This window comes from Neolamprologus multifasciatus, chromosome 7 (genome assembly GCF_963576455.1).
Source record: "Neolamprologus multifasciatus chromosome 7, fNeoMul1.2, whole genome shotgun sequence".
NCBI classification, from domain to species: Eukaryota; Metazoa; Chordata; class Actinopteri; order Cichliformes; family Cichlidae; genus Neolamprologus; species Neolamprologus multifasciatus.
The window spans coordinates 18,038,111-18,056,781 of record NC_140445.1 but is presented as its reverse complement, the minus strand read 5'-3'; the positions used below and the strand labels follow the sequence as shown (position 1 = coordinate 18,056,781).

Sequence of the window (18,671 nt, the reverse complement as noted above, 5' to 3'; positions counted from 1 at the left end):
AACACAAAAACTGCAGTCGTGGTGCTTTGATTGTACTCAGAACTCGGAAATTCTGCCTTCTGAATAGGAAGATGTAGGTAACACCAGACTGCAGATGAGCTGCATACAGGGCTGGACTGGGACAAAAAATCGGCCTGGGCATTTTGACTTGAGACTGGCCCGCCATTATAGGAAAAATCATAAAGCCTTTGAATGAAAACAAACGCTGTTGTGACAGTGATGTTCACTGTTTTGATGGTATATATGCACCAATCTATCAATCGTTTGTTGTAAGATTCAGATAATTATTTTTTAAAAGCTAGACATTTTAAATGAGAATAAGAAAGAAAAGTATTTCCTTGTGCCCCCCTCTCCCTATTAATGCCCTACCTGGCCCCCCTGGCAAACCTTTGCTAGACCCGCCCCTGCACAGTTACCAGCTGTCAGCTACTTAGAAAAGGATCCTGGGGTTATTTGTCTCTCAGAAACAGTTCATAACTTCCCTTCAACTCATTCATATCACCTAAAAGGTAAACCTGTTTCTCCATCACCTGTTCAGCTCTGATGATTCAGTAAGGACATCTCCTGGTTTCATCTTCATGTTTCCCTCTCACCAGATAACCAAACCGATATTATGACCAGCAGCTTTTTTGCAGCTGTGGCTCCAGCAAACATCAGCTGATACTAGAAATTAATATTAAATAAATTCTAACAACAGCTGATCAAGCTTAAACGTGCTGCTGTTGTTTAGCGCGACATCGGCTGGTTTCCTCTTTCTGGCGCAAAGTGGGCGATAAACAAACAAGAGAGCCGATCAGCTGATCATTGATCAGTTTTCATGATTGAAGTAGAAACGGGAGAGGGAGGGGAATGAAAGAAGAAGAGGCAGCTGTGCAGCAAAGACACAGAATAACTCCAGCTTTGTGCCTTTTTCATTGTAGCTGAATTACGGGACAAACTGTTCCTTTTCACCTCAATAAGAAACGCGTAATATTTTCTCTGAATACCAGACGCGACGGTTGGCAACTCTAATAACTTATGAACAAAATAAAGTTCAACATCATTAACTTCATAGCACCCACCCAGCTGTATAGTAGTGATGGGTCGTTCGCGAACGAAATGGCTCTTAGAGCCGGGTCTTTGAAGTGAACGACGCGAGCCGGCTCCTTATTGGGAGCCGTGAGTTGTTGTTGTTTTTTTTTTTCTTTCTCTCACCCTCTCTCTCGCCCTTTTTTCCGCTAAACTCCGCATGCGCGGCCTGTACTTTGCGCTGGGCAGAGGGGGGAGGGGCGTTAGTTACACTCACAGTAGCACAGGAACAGAGCCAGAGAGAAAGAGAGGCAGGGACAACAACGTCACATTAGAAAGGTATAGTAATCATCCACTATTTTCAGTTGCAGATGATAAAGGATTCAGAAATCATGCCGGCCCATATGACAGAGAATGTGCATCTTCTTTTTGTTTTAATATTTTAATTTATATTGTGTTGTGGTTTGCAGTGTTTTGTGTTGTTTCACTTTAAATTTGTAAAAGGAAAAAGCTGAAAATTTAAATAGTTAAAAGTTGAAATGTGAATAGTTGGTTTTTGTATTATATGATTTATTTATTACATTTTATGTGGAGTGAATAAATAAAGTATATTTATGGTGGCCCTTAGAGACAAAGCACGTACAAACTCCAAAACACGTACAAACTCCTAAGCACGTACAAACTCCAAAACACGTACAAAGTCCAAAACACGTACAAAAGACAACAGAAGTGCTCCAGGATGCTAGGGCGCAGTGTTGAGCTTTTGTTACCTCGTGGCTACACAAGCCAGGAAGTATCAACAACCGGATTTGGTGTGTGGTAGTAACAGGTAAATGAACTTTTTTTTTTTAATTACTTGAATAAATATGAGTGCTTGTCTATAAATACACAAACAATACACACATGCTTTCAATTATGTAATTTAAGTGATCTAGTAGCTCTGTTTTGGAAGTTCAGTAAATGCTAGAAATGTGTTTTGGAGTTTGTACGTGCTTTTTGGAGTTTGTATATGCTTTAGAGTTTGTACGTGCTTTGTCTCTAGGGGCCATATATAAACATATATAAATAAAACCACTTTTTTTTACATTAGTATTTCCTTTTCTGCATAATTTTATATTATTGTTAATGATTAAATAATTAAAGCAACAAAACAACCTGAAGAGCCAGTTCGGAGCCGAAAGAGTGAGCCGAGCCGAAAGAGCCGGATCTCTAAAAAGAGCCAGAAATCCCATCACTACTGTATAGAAACTCCGTCATGCTAGCTAGTACGCAGTACGGAAAAAGTCAGAATAACGAAAATAAACTTCACCTAAACTTGGTTTATATCTGACCCAGATAGACTGCAGGTCATAACTTCTTACCTGAAGTTCAGTTCACACTTGGACCGGCGGCCGCCTCGGGTCTCTTTTCCTTCTGCGTCCCCTTTCCCTCATCCACCTGCTGCCTCCACCACTTGCTAATGTTACAGAATCTGTGGAAGCTCCGCGATAGCCACCACACAAAGTAACGAGTAACGACCGTATCTAAATCCCAGTAACGACTAACGCGTTCCTGATTTTGGCATAATAACTAGTTACCGTGCTCGTTACCACAATAATAACGTAGTTACTGTAACGCGTTACTTAATAACGCGTTAGTCCCAACACTGCTTATCTCACACGCATATGAACTTGAGTTCATATGCGTGCTTTAAACCATTGCATCTAAAGCTTTGCAAAGTGTTTGGCTTGGATACAGCTGCTGAGCCATAGAAACCCATCTCATGAAACTCTCTATGCACTCTTGAGATGATTGGAAGTTTGGAGGTCTGCAGATATTGACTGGCCTACCGCTTCACAATGTCTACTTTGTTATAATACCACTAACAGCTGACTGCGGAATATTTAGTAGTGAGGAAATGTGACGGCTAGACTGCACAGCTGATCATGGCACCACGATGGAATTTACTGAGCTCCTGAGAGTGAGCCATTTTTTGAGAAATGTTTGTTGAATCAGTCATGCCGCATGCCTAGGTGCTTCATTTTGCACACCTGTGGCAATCCAGTATCACATTAAAAAAAGGACTCATGAGCTACAATAACTGCTTTTATTAAAAATTTAATTTCCTGCTGCTTTAAAAGTCTTTGCTGGTCAAAAGCAGTAGAAATCCTAAAAAAGTGTGACCTTGAGTTACTTCACTCTGAGAAGAAATTACAACAATTCAATCAAAATTATTTGCTTTGATCACAAATACGAGTCACTTCAGCAAGCAGCGGCTGGACCGCCAAGGACTCTACCACCGACCACTACCCAATCCACATTATACAATATTTGAGGCATGTCCAAGTGGGAGGAGGCCCCAGGGTAGACCCAGCACACATTTGAGAGATTATGTGCCTGAATGTCGTCCTCAAAGGGTGGCTGAGAACAGGGGAAGGTCTGGGCGTCTCCACTTAGACTGCTGTTCTCCCAACCTGGACCTGATCAATGGCATATCACTAATGGATGAATGGATGAGTCACTTTAAACTGAATCATTAAACAGTCACCATTTGTTTCAGCCAAAGTTGATGCAACCAGACTGAATGGAAAGAAAATGAACTCTTCTTTACATGCTGATAACGCAGTTTGTATATGCTGCAGCCTATTGACTAAATTATAATAGTAAAATATTGATTTGTTTAAAGCATGCCTGAGTCAGACTGACTATTCTCTTTTAGGAGATGACAAACAACAAAGACATGTGCCTATCAAAGACTGAGTAAGGGAGACTGAAGATGGTTCGGGGGCGAAAGAGCTAACCTGTTTGTCTTTTGCTGCATTTTTGAATTGGAGACCACAAGTTATATTTAAGAGGAAACAGATTTACACTTATAGGACAAACATTTTACCCATGATGTACAGTACTGTGTTGACAGATGCTATGCTAATGGTTATTGTGTTAGACGCATGCTGGTGCATAAATTAGACTACAGCAGAAGTTGATCAGACAGAATCTGGGCTACTCACAGGAGCGAGGCAAAGAGATGGTGTGCTCATACTGCAGACGCTCCCGCCAGTACGGGTCAGTCAAGGATGGCTCGATAGCAGGCTTAATATTGCAACAGAGAACATGAATAAAACAAATCTGATACCGACAGCACCACTCCCTCCATCCATTACTTACAGCAGTAAGACATTAGAGTAATCTTCAGGCCTGGGCAACCAGAAACCCTCACGAGTTGAGGCACTCGTTAGTCACTCAAAGTTAGCATGCATGTCATGTAAACACAATGACTGAACGTATTACATCTTACTCAAACTGACCTGTCAATCAGTGGCGGTCCTTGACCCTAGTTGGTTGACGAGGTTTCTCCAGAGGCCAGGCCGCGGTGGCTGTCCTGGGCTAGTTGGACAGTTGGCTGTCAGAACTGTGCTCATCAACCGTGGGGCAGCATTACAAACAAAGAACAGCTGGAACATCAGGAGAATGACACTGACAGATTAATGCACCCGCACTTACATTATAAGTAGCCACAATTACATCCAGACAGAGTGTCGAAATAGTCAGAGAGCCAGTAAGGACACGGACGCTTAAGTTTTTTCAGAGCTTGATCAGAGATTTTTTTTTTCCCCTTTGCATTTATCATACTCTGTGTGTCGTGTGTGTGTGGGTGGATGTGGGAGTGAACGCACAGACCTGATGATATTTAAATGTTGACAGCATGCCTAGTGCTCGTGTCCTCCGTCGCTCTGTCTTCATTTCAGCTCACTCCTCCAAACACACTGCATGAAATCAATGCGCATAAGGCCTACTCGTGCCTAATGACAAACCAGCAGCACAATTTGTCTGATTCTTGGAAAACGCTCTCATTTGTGTAATTACAGCATTCATCAGCAGCCTTTAATCATATTTTATTGAGATGCAAAGAAGTGGCTAAATAACTGATACTGTAGCTCATGCTGTAATGACTGAATCTGGAGCCCCTTTTATAAAATGGGCACTCTGAGAGTTTTAGCTCGATGATGGTTAAAAAGCACTCGGCGGGAATTTTTACCATTAAGCCATTATGTCACAGTCTATCCCCTTACTTGTCCTCTCACCTGACTCATTTCCTTTCAATATGCGACTCCCCTTGTCACCGATGTCCTTGTTGGTGTGTGCATGTGTGCACGAGTGAGGTGCATTTTATCAGTAATCGTTCAGCGAGTGGCTTGTCACCCCCCCCCCCCCACCACCACCACCACCACCACCACCTTAAGGACGTGGCGAGGAGAGGCAAGGCTCACCTTTGCCATCACTGACATTTTAATTTGTCACTGCTAGCCATCCTGTTTCTATCAATAGCACATCAATGCATCAGAACAAACACCATGGGACACAGAGATTTCTGGGTTCAATAGTATTGATACTCACCGCTGATTAGGGCTTCTGTATTGCAGCTACCGAGCAGCCATCCCTGGACTGTGGGTGTGTCAGGTGAGGACAAGGAAAAGAGAGGAGAGTGGGAAAGAGGGAGATGACAACGCATGGCAGGTTAAATCGGACGAGCACGGGCATGTTTTATTATTAAGATGCCACTGAGAGATTTACAAAAGTTTTCCAAGGCAATTCTTCTTTTCAGTGGAAATTGTTTTATATTTTTGTTTTAATATAAAATATTTTATATTTTATATTAACCTCTGCTCATACGGATTCATGGACAGTTAACCAAAATCACTGCTGCATATCCTCACTGCAGTGACTCACTAAACATGCACTCGCAAAAACAGGAGCAAGCTTCGATCATAGAGCACCTACTTTGAAAGCTAATGGTCAAGAATTCAATTTCAGCCGTATATATTAGATAATCTGAGTGTTTTTCATCGCACTGAGTGGATAAAGTCATGCTGCACTACAGGGCTCCACATTAACTTTTTAAAACACAGATAATTTGGACAAATATCTCTCCTTTTACTTGCATAAGCACAAGAGTCTTTTGTCCAGGTGACGGGACAATAGTTTACTTCATTTGACTTTGGTTGGGAATGCAGACTTCTGATGAACAAATAATGGAAAACATCATTTAACCTTTTATCCAATAAGGTCACGGTATAGATACCCCAAATGACCCTCGATTAGATATAGTACCAGAAGATGGATGGATATAGATAGAGCCAGGCCACCAGTCGATCTGAGAGCTAACAAAGAGAGAAATGTTGTAGGTTAATTTAACCTACAACATACATGTCAGTGGACTGTGGGAGGTTACTCAGATACACGCGGAGTATGCTGTCAGCAAATTTAATTAATTTTAATATTAATTTTGATACCAACAGGCAGTGCAGAGTGATACAGCTGAATGTTAAAGGTAAGCCTACACATACAGTAGCGGAAATAATTATTTGGTTCCCTGCTGAGTTTGTTTGCTCATTTACAAAGAAATAAACAGTCTCTCGTTTTTATGGTGGTTTAATTTTAATGGAGAGAGACAGAATATCAAATAAACATCCAGAAAAAACACATTACATGAATATCATAAATTTATTTACATGTCACTGAGTAAAATAAGTATTTGATCCTCAAAACATGACTTAGTACTTGGTGGAGAAACCCTTGTTGGTAAGCACGGCAGTAAGACGTTTCTTGCAGATGGTCACCAGGTTTCTCACATCTCAAGAAGGATTTTGGCCCACTGCTCTTTACAGAAACTCTCTAAATCCTTTAGGTTTCTTGGCTGCTGCTTTGAAACTTAAAGGTTTGGCTCCCACCACAGACTGAGATCTGGAGACTGGTTAGGCTACTCCCTGACCTCAATGCGCTTGTTCTTTAACCACGCTTTTTTGCCTTGGCGGTTTGTTTTTGGTCACTGGCAAGCCGGAAGACCCATTAATGACCTATCTTCAGTGTTCTGACAGAGGGAAGGAGGTTATCATCCAAGATTTCATGGCCCCATCCTCTGGCTACTCAGTACACTGAAGTCATTCTGTATCCTCAGCAGAAAAACAGCCCCACAGCATAATGTTTCCACTTCCATGCTTGACTGTGGGGATGGTGTTCTTTGGGCCACATTTACCGTTTTTCTTCCTTTAAACATGGTGGGTTGAGATAATGCCAAAGAGCTCAATTTTGGTTTAATTTAACCACAGCACTTTCTTTCAACCCTTCAAAAGAAGTTCAGCAACATATCAATCCATTACAGTGTAGAGTGTTACCAATGGTGTTCTTGGTGATTGTGGTCCCAGCTGCCTTCAGATCAATAACAAGCTCTTCCTGTGTAGTTTTGGGCATATCCACCACTGTTCCCATGAGCCTCCTCACCCTATGTGGCAAAATCTTGCATAGAGCTCCAGTTCAAGGGCAGCTGATTGTCATTTTATCCTTCTTTCATTTCTAAATAACCACACCAACAGTTGTCACCTTCTCACCAAGCCTCTTGTTGATGGTCTTGTAGCCCATTCCAGCTTTGTGCATGTCTACAATCTTATCCCTGACATCGTTTGAGAGATCTTTGGTCTTGCACATGGAGAGGTTGGAATGGAAGAAATTGTTTCTGTGGACAGGTGTGCTTTATATACATATTGAGTTGAAATCAGGAGGACCTCTAATTGATTGAGTGATTGTAACCTGTGGGCCACATGGGCATACAGCTAATCAGTGGCACCCGGTCAATTTTATGTAATGCATTTTTCCCCCTAGATTTTTTTTGTTGATATTTTTCTCAACAGAGTAATTAAAGACTGTTCATTTTTTGGAAGTTGACAAACTTCCAAATCCAGCAAAGGATCTAATGATCATTCCCCACTCTGTATGCCCTCTAGACTAAACAGAGTAGCCATCATTAATGTGCAAATATAAGGTGAGCGATATAACTGTCCAGTTATCCCTTGTTTGTGTTTGCTAACATTTTTAACTATTTACCCTTTTATTGTTGTCAAAGTTTGGCATAATCTATTAATTTTTAACTGCTATTGAAGTATTTTTCATTTTTCTGTATTATATTCTGTCTGTGAAGCATTTGGGACTGCATGCATACAAGAAAGTTGCCACATAAATAAAGTTGAGTTGAGTTGGAGTTGTTTTCCAGTTTTACAGATTGTGTCATTAATTTGCAGTCTACACGATTCTGTAAAATGTAACTTGCATTTATAAGCTGCATTTTAAATTATTTATAAGCAATACAGCTTATTCCTTTAATTTACATTCAAGCCATAACTTCTCTGTTAATGAACTTTTCATTTAATGCAGAATTGCTGTAAAGTATACTTCAGTAAGAGCTCTGCAGATTAATCACTGGCTATCTTTTTGCCATTTAACAATTATGACAGATATTAGAAATTAGAGTGATGGTGTTCTACTGGTACAGGTGGTTAATTAATGGCATTGGGGCTATAAATATTCCCAGACAGTTTTTTCTTTTGTGAAAGCGGAAATAAAGAGATTTGTAAAACCTCTGTGGGTGACAGAATCCAAACACAGGATTGTAACAAATCCGGTTTGTTACTTTTAAATGTGCTGATTGGGACACAACAACAAGACTGGGGCAAAAAATGTCACCTAACACCAATGTTCCCTGTAATTTTTCATGTGTCTGAGAAAACACACAAACTCCCTGAGCGGTCCCTTGGACCACTGTGAGCAGACGTGTGCACTGTGGTCACGCCAGCATCGAATCCATCCAACTTGCATGGTTTATTAAAATAATCAAATTACAGCATTTACATTTATGTTAGACTACTTTTAATTAACTGCTTTAGCACACTTACAATGAAAATTTTAAAAAAAATCTTGTTCATGACCTGTGTAGTATGTTAACACTATTGGAAGTAAAAATAACTCCAATTTTGAAAACACAACTTTCTTTAAAAATAAATAAATAATAAAGCTCTGACTTGTATTATGAGTCTGAGTCTGTGTCTGTGGTCTGGGAGAGAGTCCTGTAACTCTCTGTCTGCTTAGCTTAGAGGGAACATTGCCTAACGTCATATAATGTACACAAGGTGTGGTTAAAATATTCTGCTACAAACTACCTCATTTAAATTTGGCTATAGTGCACCAGCTAGTGAGTCACTGGCAAGTATTTGGAGACACTGTGACAATCTGGTAGCAACCAAAACAATTGCAAGGAGGTTTTTGGTGTGAACAGGACTTTAGCAATCAGTTTCACAGTGGCTGATTGCAACCACTTGCAAGTGGTTGGGGAATACACATTTTTCCCTTGTAACCAGAAATTGACAGGCAGTCATCAACTTGTCTCCAGACCTATGTGACTGGGGCCTGCAGACAGCTTCCAGTCTCAGTTTGGAAAGACGCTAACAAGCTAAGCTAAGCTCTGAGCTAAGCCTCAAATGAAAAGAGTTTAGACTGACATGAATTACTTTTATTTCTTGAAAAATGTCATTTCTATTTACTATATTTTTCTATTTACTATTTCTATTTACTTAAAATAATCCAAGGAACAGAACAAAGAAAACATTTGATGTATTTTTACTTGAGAGATTTAACCATCAGCAAGACTATTGACTTGACGTCTGTGTGTCAGTGTGATGTACCAACTGATTGGCATGCCTACATCGCATTTACCTTTAGATCCAAATAACAGTTTCCAAAAATGATGCGGGATTTCTCCTTCTTTTCCTCTCTCTAAGAGTCACACAGCAGAGTGCTAAAGGCACACATACATTTATACATCCTTGGGTGGGACAGTCATTAAGCCCTCATAGTCGCGTCTGTCAGCGAGGCCGAGACAACTCTCCCAAACGTCAATACAGGTTTGACACACCTTGGCCCGCGGTGCCCTCTGAGACCCCACGACTGTCCTGTGTGTGTCAGCAGAAACAGAAGTCACTGTGTCAGGCTGCTCTTGCCTCTCTCCCTCCCTTCCTCGAAAGACCTCCATCTATCCCTTGCCACGTCCAGTCCCAGGGGCAGCAGGTCAGTCCTAATTGTATGCTAATCAGGGCACTGCGCCGCCTTTCTAACTGCTGACAATCGATGGGTGACATCAAGGTATTGTAGCCAATGCGAAAGAGAGCCTTCAGAGTAAACAAGTAGGAAAGGATGTGCCTGTCACTCCTGCCCATATGGATTTCTGTATTCTTTATTCATATTTTCATAACTGCGACATATTTCACATGACAGATGATTGTAAAAGAAATGTTTTATTTTCTGCATGAAAGACTAAACTTTAACATGAAGTGTTATCAATCTACCACCTACGAGAGAAACAATAGATAGTTTAAGTGCCACTTTTATGAATATGCTCTTACTCATTGTCAATGACTGTTGATGTGAGTGAACGATGGTGATGGCTCAAGGTCTCCATCCACTACCACTGTAGTGTCTACCCATTTGCTTCTGTTCTCTCACTTTCTCCCTCTGTACTCACACACATTATAATGACACGCTGTTAAATCTGTTCTGACTTCCAGTTAGACCAAAACTGGCAGCTCTAAATGAATGAAACATGGATAAGCAGAGATGACACAGAATCTGATGAATAAATCCCTCAATATGGGATATTTGTAATGAACCACTCTGTATGGGCATATGTGTTCGTGTGTGCATGTGCAAGTGCCTGTGCATGTGAGAAGCGGAAAGTGTTCGCATGAAAAAGTTCGCCGACTGTAGTGTAACTTTTAATGTGAAATGTGATGACTTAAAGCATTTTGCTAATTCTAATGTGTGTTTTGGTGTGATGTAATTATGACTGATGGGAAAATGTGATGGAAGAAATAAAGATATGAGAAGCACTAGCAAAGAAATAATATTCAGTGTAGTAGTCTAAGTACAGTTAGGCGAATATGAAAGATCATCACAGGACTTGAAGTACACCTTATGATTCAGTAGCTTGTAGAACCCCTTTAGCAGCAATAACTTGAAGTAATTGTGTTCTGTGTGACTTTATCAGTCTCACAGCTTTCTGGAGGAATTGCGCTCGCTCTTCTTTGTAATATTGCTTCAGTTCATTGAGGTTTGTTTTATGCACCGCTCTCTTGAGGTCCTACCACAACATTTCAGTCAGATTGTGTCATGATCCTGGGTCGTTGACCCAGCGTTTTGTGTTTCATTTTGGTTTCTTCTTGTGTTTGGTGTTTATTCTGATTCTGTATTAATTCTTTGGGTTGATTGTCGTGTTTATCATTCCTACCTGTGTCTCCCCTCTGTGCTCCGTTCAGGTCCCTGCGTTTTTTGTTGTAAAACAGTCTGTGCGTTTCCGGTTTTACTTTGTAGGTCTGCTCCTCATTATGTCCATTAGTGTCAGCTGTGGTTGCAAAACCAGCCTAAATCATCACCCCTCCATCCCTGGGGAGACAGTTGATATGAGGTGTTTGTGCTGATCTGTTATGTTTTGATTTTCAAGCATGACGTTGTGCATTATGACCAAACATCTCTGCTTCAGTCTGTTCAATGGAGATTGTTCCAGAAGTCTTGTGGCTTGTTCTGATGCAACTTTGCATAACTAAACCACGCTGCCATGTTCTTTTTTACAAAGAAGAGGCTTTCTCCTGGCAACCCTTCCAAACATCCACACTTCTCTGTCTTTTTCTAACTGTTCTGTCATGAACTTTAAAGTTTAACATGCTAACTGAGGCGAGCAGAGTCAGAGTCTGGGTTTTTTGCTGTTGCTCCAAGCATTGTGCGGTCACACCTTGGGGTAAATTTGTTGGGACGTCCACTCTGAGCAATGTTGTGACATTGTATTAACACACTTGAATGCTCCAGACTAGCAAACTCCCTTTATAGGAATGCTCACACTTGCTGATGAGCAGTTAATCAAGGACATTTAATTAGCAACACCTGGCTGTGACATAAATAAGGATGTACTCAATTTTTCAAAGGACTGCATAGTGTCCTCTGAAAAACTGTATCTCTAAGCCTGTATGACTGGAGTCATCCAGTCTGACTACATAATAATGTGCAATGAACATTCATTCTTTAATTGATTATTGATACCTTTTTGCACGTTTTATCCACTTTAAAGTTGACTGTGTTATGTTATGTTTTGTGTTTAGTGGAACAGTTTCCAATTTTGTTGTACTATTCTACTAAGTATGAATGTGCAATGACAATAAAGACTTATCTTATCATATCTTACAGAGACTGCATCACTATAGACTTGATGATTCTAAAATATAAAGTAAATCTACTACAGAAGTTCCACTCGGGATTGCTGTGAGGGATTGGAGCCTATCCCAGCTGCCGTAGGGTGAGAGGTGGGGTACACTCTGGACAGGTCTGTCGCAAGGTGACTGTTTTCTCAAATGCCAAATATTATAAAATAGAACAAGAACATCAGGCATTGAACAACAGCAGTTTAGTATTGGCAGAACTGCAACATTTTTCAGCACCTTCCACCACTGTCACACATCGCTGTTTCAAAAATATAATTTAGTTCTCTTAAAGTAATATGGTTATCATTTAATTAGGTTTGGACAAAAAACAAGCAAACAAAACTTAAAAAAACAAACAAACAACATTGTCATGTTTCACAAAAAAGATCTACTAATGACAGTTGGGGTTAACGATTAAAAGAACATTGACTTACAAGAAATCTGAATCCATCCATCAAACCATAAGCAGGTTTCCATCTATGACTTATGTAAAGGGCTAATTAAAAGAAAGAGACAGTCCACGTTTTCCATTTGACTCTTATGAACAAATTACTGAAGGTAAAGGAGCTATAATTTCCATTTTCTATTAACTAATGATCATATTAAGAAAAAAATTATATTCAGGGATCTCTCTCTACTGCTGGGGGTTTATCTTTGAACATGCGCTGCAGAGATACTGTTTATACTTTACAGTGTTCTGGTCATTAATACAGACAGTATTAATGACCAGAACTCCAAATATAAAAGTAAAAGCATAATCCAAAATTATCCTTTAGCCATCTCCATGTGTCACCCCTCCAAAAAAAACAGTATCACCTTCCTCCTTTTCCTTTCACATGAACCCAATTCTTACAAGTCTTTCCCTCCGTCAATCCACCATCTTTTCCATTCCTCACACATCTCTCAGTCATTATGTTCCAAATCTCAACCTCTCATTTTTTCCCCTCCCATCTCTCTCTCTTGTTCTTAGCTTTCATCCACCTTCATCCAACCCAACAGGTCCCATGGCTGCTCTGATTCCCTTTCTGCACTCCTTCCCCCTCATCCCGTCCCAGAGGCCACACGATATCGGGGTCAGTGTAATCCCGCCATACGTAATCTCCTGCTTAATCCTTTCAATCTCCCACGATTAAACACAAAAAGATGTCCAAACACGAGCTGGAAAAAAAAAATTACGGTCCATTGCGCAACAAGCTTTGCTCCGGGAGGAGAGCAGAGGGTGAGAATGAGAGGAAAAGATGAGTGAAACAGGGTTATAGCAGTAAATTAGAGGGGGTGTCCTGTGAAGGTTCAACATCAACTTTCATTGTTAAGCCAGGATTTCTAAATCTCACAAAAGGGTGTGTTTGAGAAAGAACGCTGGCAGACATTATTCATCTAGTTTACGTGTACTGCTTCATTTTATAGCACTGCTAATGCTGTAGCAGCACTGCTTCAACACTTCTTACTGCAGCTAAGAATCTGTATCACTCAAACACAATATCATCAAGGAGGGCTTAATGCTGGTGCTGTATACCGTTCACTGTAATCCAAAGATCTGATCATAACCTTCTCCAGAGCAGGTTAAATATGCAGCATAAGCCAGGTTTAAACAGAGCCATATCGGTGATTGAAAACTTAAAGCAGACAGACCCCACACTACACCCTTGCACATAACTTTGCAAACCTGTGCGTAAATACATTTGAGAAATGTATGAGCAACATTCTTGGGGCACCAGTAGGTCTGGTAAGATTTTGGGAATCAATGTAAGGCAGCACGTCTCCAACGCTGTGTGGTTAACAATGCAGAGATCTTAACAGTCTCTAACTTGTCTTTCATCTCTTTGTCCTTTTAACCCCCTCCCTGCTTAAGAAAGCTGCACAAAAATCAGATCATCACGACGCTCTCTGTTCAACATTGTTGTCATTCTGCGTACAAAAGACCTCCGTGTTGTAAAAACAACAATGCGAGCGACACAGGCAGAATGTCAATCTTAGCTAAACTCAAATATTGCCCTTGAAGAACGAAAGGGGTAAACTTATTCGCTGCAAGCGGTGATGAAAAAGCTCCCCAGTGCACGAGCCTTCTGTCATCCCAGAGGAACAAACGAGGTCATAAACCCTGGCTGCGTGAATCCCCACACCGTCACCCAATGGGACTTCGCTGCTGCCGTCGTGTGTGCTGCTGTTGCTGAAGATGTGGCAGTTGGGCCGGATCACATGCGTCCTGGAGCGGGACCCTAAACAGAAGCTGGGGAAATGTTCTGCTGTTAGGAACGTCTGGATTCCCGGCTGACAGTGGCACAGCGAACAATGCCACTCTGGATCGATCCCGCAAGGACAAAGCAGATGCTTTAAGAGAGAGATGAAAATGGCCTTGGTTACTGGCCTGCAGGTGACTTCCCAGCACACTACAGGAGAGGGAGGTGACCTTGTTTATCTCTGGATTCTAGCAGCTTCTGAGATTTCTAACTCTTTACAGTCAAGTTAAGGGGCATTGTTTTGTACTGCTTACAGCAATTAAGGGATAATTAATTTCCACTACTCACAGATGTTACTTCCATAGACACCCAGCCTGGTCTAAAAAGTAGTGATATAAATATCGGCTTATAGGTATGGTTAGCAGTTCAAAAAATGAGGACCCTAATGCAGGCAAAACACACTTAATAGGATTGCAGGATTAGCCCAGAAATGTAAAGAGTCCCAAAAACAATGAGGAGCACTGGGAAAACTAGGAATAACAGGAGCAGAGGAAATAGAGGCTGTTAAACAGATTATCTGACAGAGACAAAAAGAAAGACTAAATACACACAGAGGGCTGATTAGGGAATGAGACACAGGTAGGCTGGAAGTGCAACACGGAACAAAAGCCAGCAAAGATAACAAGGACTACCACAGTGTTCCTCTGGTGACATGGTTCCTTATATGGAGAGAAGTGTTTTTTCCCCCTCCTAGATCAACTATGAGTGGTATTAATGCAAAGTGGAAGCATTTAGGAACCACAGTAGCTCAGCAACAAAGCAGCAAAGCGAATTACAGAGCGTGGTCATCGAGGGCGGAGGCACATAATGTATACAAGTCGCCAGCACTCTGCTGACTCAGTGACAGCAGAAGTCCAAACCTCTTCTGGGATTAACATCATTGCAAAAGCTGTGCGCCAAGAGCGTAAGCCTTATATCACCAAGTGCATTGGACAGAGTAGTTAACACAATGCCGCTCTGAAGCAGTGGCAATGGCTGTCACCTGTAGGAAACGGGGCACGTCGGTGCAGGTGGGATAACATTTTCCTGGGTTTTTTTCCTGGGCACCATAGTTCCTCCCACTTTGGACAGCTCTAACTTTGTGGGAACAGTTTAGCAGGGAACTTTTCTATCCCAGCGCACAATGCAAGGTCCATAAAGCCAGAGTTAGCCGAGCTGGAACAGAAGAACTTGAATGGCCAATACAGAGCCCTGACCTCAACCCCCATTCAAAACCTTTGGGATGAACTAGAAAGGTGACTGCGAGTCAGGCACCTCCCATCCAACATCAGTGTCTGACCTCACAAGTGTTCTTCTGCATGAATGGGCAAAAAAATCCCACAGACACACTTTAAAATTTTGTAGAAAGCCTTCCGAGAAGAGTGGAAACTGTCATAGCTGCAAAGAGGGGACCAACTCCATACTCATGCCTGTGCATCTAAAGAGGATGTCATAAAAACATCTGTATGTATAGTTCAGAAGACCCAATACTTTTGTACTTTTAGTGTGTGATACATAAGGGCACTGTGGATTATGTTGACCCAATGTATTTTAACGCAATAGAGCACCACGTTGTTAATAATTTACAGATGAAAATATAACAAATTGACTTATTACATGTGAGTTATCTTCAGTCACAGGTTTGGAAGAGAGGAAACACTTTCCTTTCCTTTCCTCTCCTGTCTGTCTCATGTTCGTCATCCCTACCTTTCCAGGACTTGTTTTGATTGAATACTTCCTTATAAAGTTTGCCCTCTCTTTATCATTCTGTAGGTTTAATAAACTTCCTGTTAAATCCCTTTCGGTCCATAATTCCGCATTTGAATTCCTATTTTGGTAAACCATAACAGCAAGTTGGAAAATTTAACAAGATAATCAATGATTAATTTGTCAGTGTGAAAACCTACAGCTCACGTCACCATAACCACTATCCCCCCCCCCCCCGATCTGTCACATTCATCAACACTCTCCCTAAATGCCAGCTTTTCAAGCCTGCGGAATACTTAACTAGACTCGACTTGGAAACTATCTTCACTAAAGGCTGCAAAGGCATAAATAAAGCATAAGAATTATTGGATTTTTTTTAAAGTCACTCATTATTTTTGGTTATATCCATTATTGTGATTGCAGATTATGTTTTCTTATGCCTTAAACACAAAGTGGGAGAAAAAAGTATTGCCGCTAGTCTAAAAATCCCAACAAATGTCGTGAAAAATCGTGAAAAGTTTCTTCACACAAAGTAGTTTTAATGACAGTGAATTTTATATGTATTTTTCAATGTTCCAAGAGGCTTAACAAATACACACAAAATCTATCACATCCTACCATCTCCCTCACAAATCACAGTTTTATTGTTACGGCTTATTCTGGACATTTGTCATGGGCTTCTTTAATGGGGGAAACTTGAGTAGCGGGGGCAGATGACAAACAGCAATACTTCCGCATCTCTTATTTCACACACTTATGTGAATCCAATACCATTGGAGCAGCATGGTATTGCACCCCTTTTTTTCTCCCCCATTCCTCTGCTCAGCACTCCATCCACTGGAAAAAGTGAGCACAAACACAGAGAAAGAGTGAGAGAAGTGTGTGTCTGTGTGCGTGTGTGTAACATCAAGACAAAGATAAAGAGATGGAAAAAGGGTTAGTGGGTGCAGCAGAGAGCAGAACAGGAGAAGCGTGGGGAGCCCGAGGAGGGAGGGAGGGAGGGGGCTGGGGTGATGTTAGCGGTGGTGGGGCAGCACGCAGGAGAAGAGAGGGGGAGACTTACAGTTTTCTTCAGGAGACATGATATAAAGTGGGGGGAAAAAAGAAGATAGAAGCGTTTCAGATGAGAAGACGAGTTGAAAAGAGCGAAAGAGAGAGTGGAGGAGAAACAGAAAACAGCTGGCTTAGAGGAATGCGGCGGAGAAGGAGAAAAAATCCCTCATGTGAAGGCGAACCTGCATAATTCATGTTCTGCTCCTTTTAGAAACAGCAGCTTCATCAGGACAGGGCTGCTTCACTGTAGCAATGCAGTGTGTGTGCGCATGTGTGTGTGTGTGTGTGTGTGTGTGTGTGAGAGAGAGAGAGAGAAACAGAGTATGTGATGCGCCGAATTCTGCTTGTAGTGGCATGTTTGTTAGTTGTGCGCTTTCTCTCATCGCTGTACTTTTTCCACCGCGCTTGTGTGCAGTGCATCTAAGCACACAGATGTTCACGTGCATGTGTGTGTGTTAATCTGGAAGTGGATGTGTGTGTCTTCACCTTGCTCTGCTCGTCACCCTCACTCTCCCTGACTTCACTCTACAAGGCCATTAGAGCTCTCTGAGGCCCACGGAGGCTGCTCGTCTCTGTGTCTGCTTTCATGTGTCAGTGAGTGGGCCCTAATGTGTGTGTGCGCACATGTGTGTGTATGTGTTCACAGCTGTGTGTCAACCCTACAAAGAGAGCATGGTAAAGCTAAACCGCGGTGTGTTTAGCACGTGCCAGGCATATTTTATAATCAGAATATGGAAGTTTTCCTTTTTGTGTGCGTGAGAAATATCAATACACAGGTGTGCGAGTGTGTGAGAAGCACACAGTGAGAAACCTTGTGTGTGAGCATCTACTGATGCAGCGGCCTGTGCACACACTGCGTGCAGCTGCAAACCAGTCTCGGTAGGGTTGCGAAAGGGGGGCTCAGCAGGCAGCGCTGGTCTGATCAAAAGATCCCCGGGTCTGTGAAATGCACGGCTCCAGCTTTACCACTGTTGACTGCTAGATTAGCACGCTGAGAAGAAACATCACCGTACAAATAGATGGATAAAAAAAAAAAAGAAGTTCTTAAGAAGAATCAGCGCTCCCACCCACTCTCCTCACAACCAATATGTTACAATGTGACAATGTTGTTACAGCTCTGCAACAAGGAAACAAAAGGGAGAGCAGAGGGTGAGCAAGAGAGACATCTTTTGTTTTGAGAAGAGTCACAGCGGTTAACTTGGATATATTACAGATGTCATCACAGCGGATCATGGATACATGTTAGGAGTTTTCTCATCTGTATGTGATACACAGGTACTGAAATGTGCTATAAATTAACCATCTATGACAGGGATGTCAAACATAAAGCTGGGGGGCCAGAACTGGCCCTGCAAAGACTCAAATCTGGCCCAGTGTACTGCTTTAGAAAACATGAAGGAGTGTATAGATTTTCAGGTTTCATAGCTTTTCCTACTGAGAAAGACCTCCACCTAATCACCATCACACTACATCAGAGTTATCAACTAACACATAAACAAGTAAAACCCCTTTAAAGCCTGAACCATGAAATAATTGCCAGAAATTTATAATTTTTTAAAAATAGAATCTTTATTGAACCTCAAAAACTCAATAACACACATATCAAATGTGACACATTAGGCTTTACTAATGA

General features: G+C 41.4%; 1 long non-coding RNA gene across 2 annotated transcripts; it reads right to left on the bottom strand.

The window, feature by feature from the left end:
- Positions 1-2,251: 2,251 nt before the first annotated feature.
- LOC146514067 (uncharacterized) lies at positions 2,252-5,607 on the bottom strand. Of its 2 annotated transcripts, none has more exons than XR_014875302.1 (3): positions 5,383-5,607; positions 4,293-4,787; positions 2,252-4,077 (listed from the first exon to the last, which is right to left on the bottom strand). It is a non-coding gene; the product is annotated as an uncharacterized LOC146514067 (long non-coding RNA). The 2 variants fall into 2 exon arrangements; XR_014875301.1 differs by having other exon boundaries at positions 2,252-4,439; positions 4,666-4,787.
- Between the last annotated feature and the right edge of the window lie 13,064 nt (positions 5,608-18,671).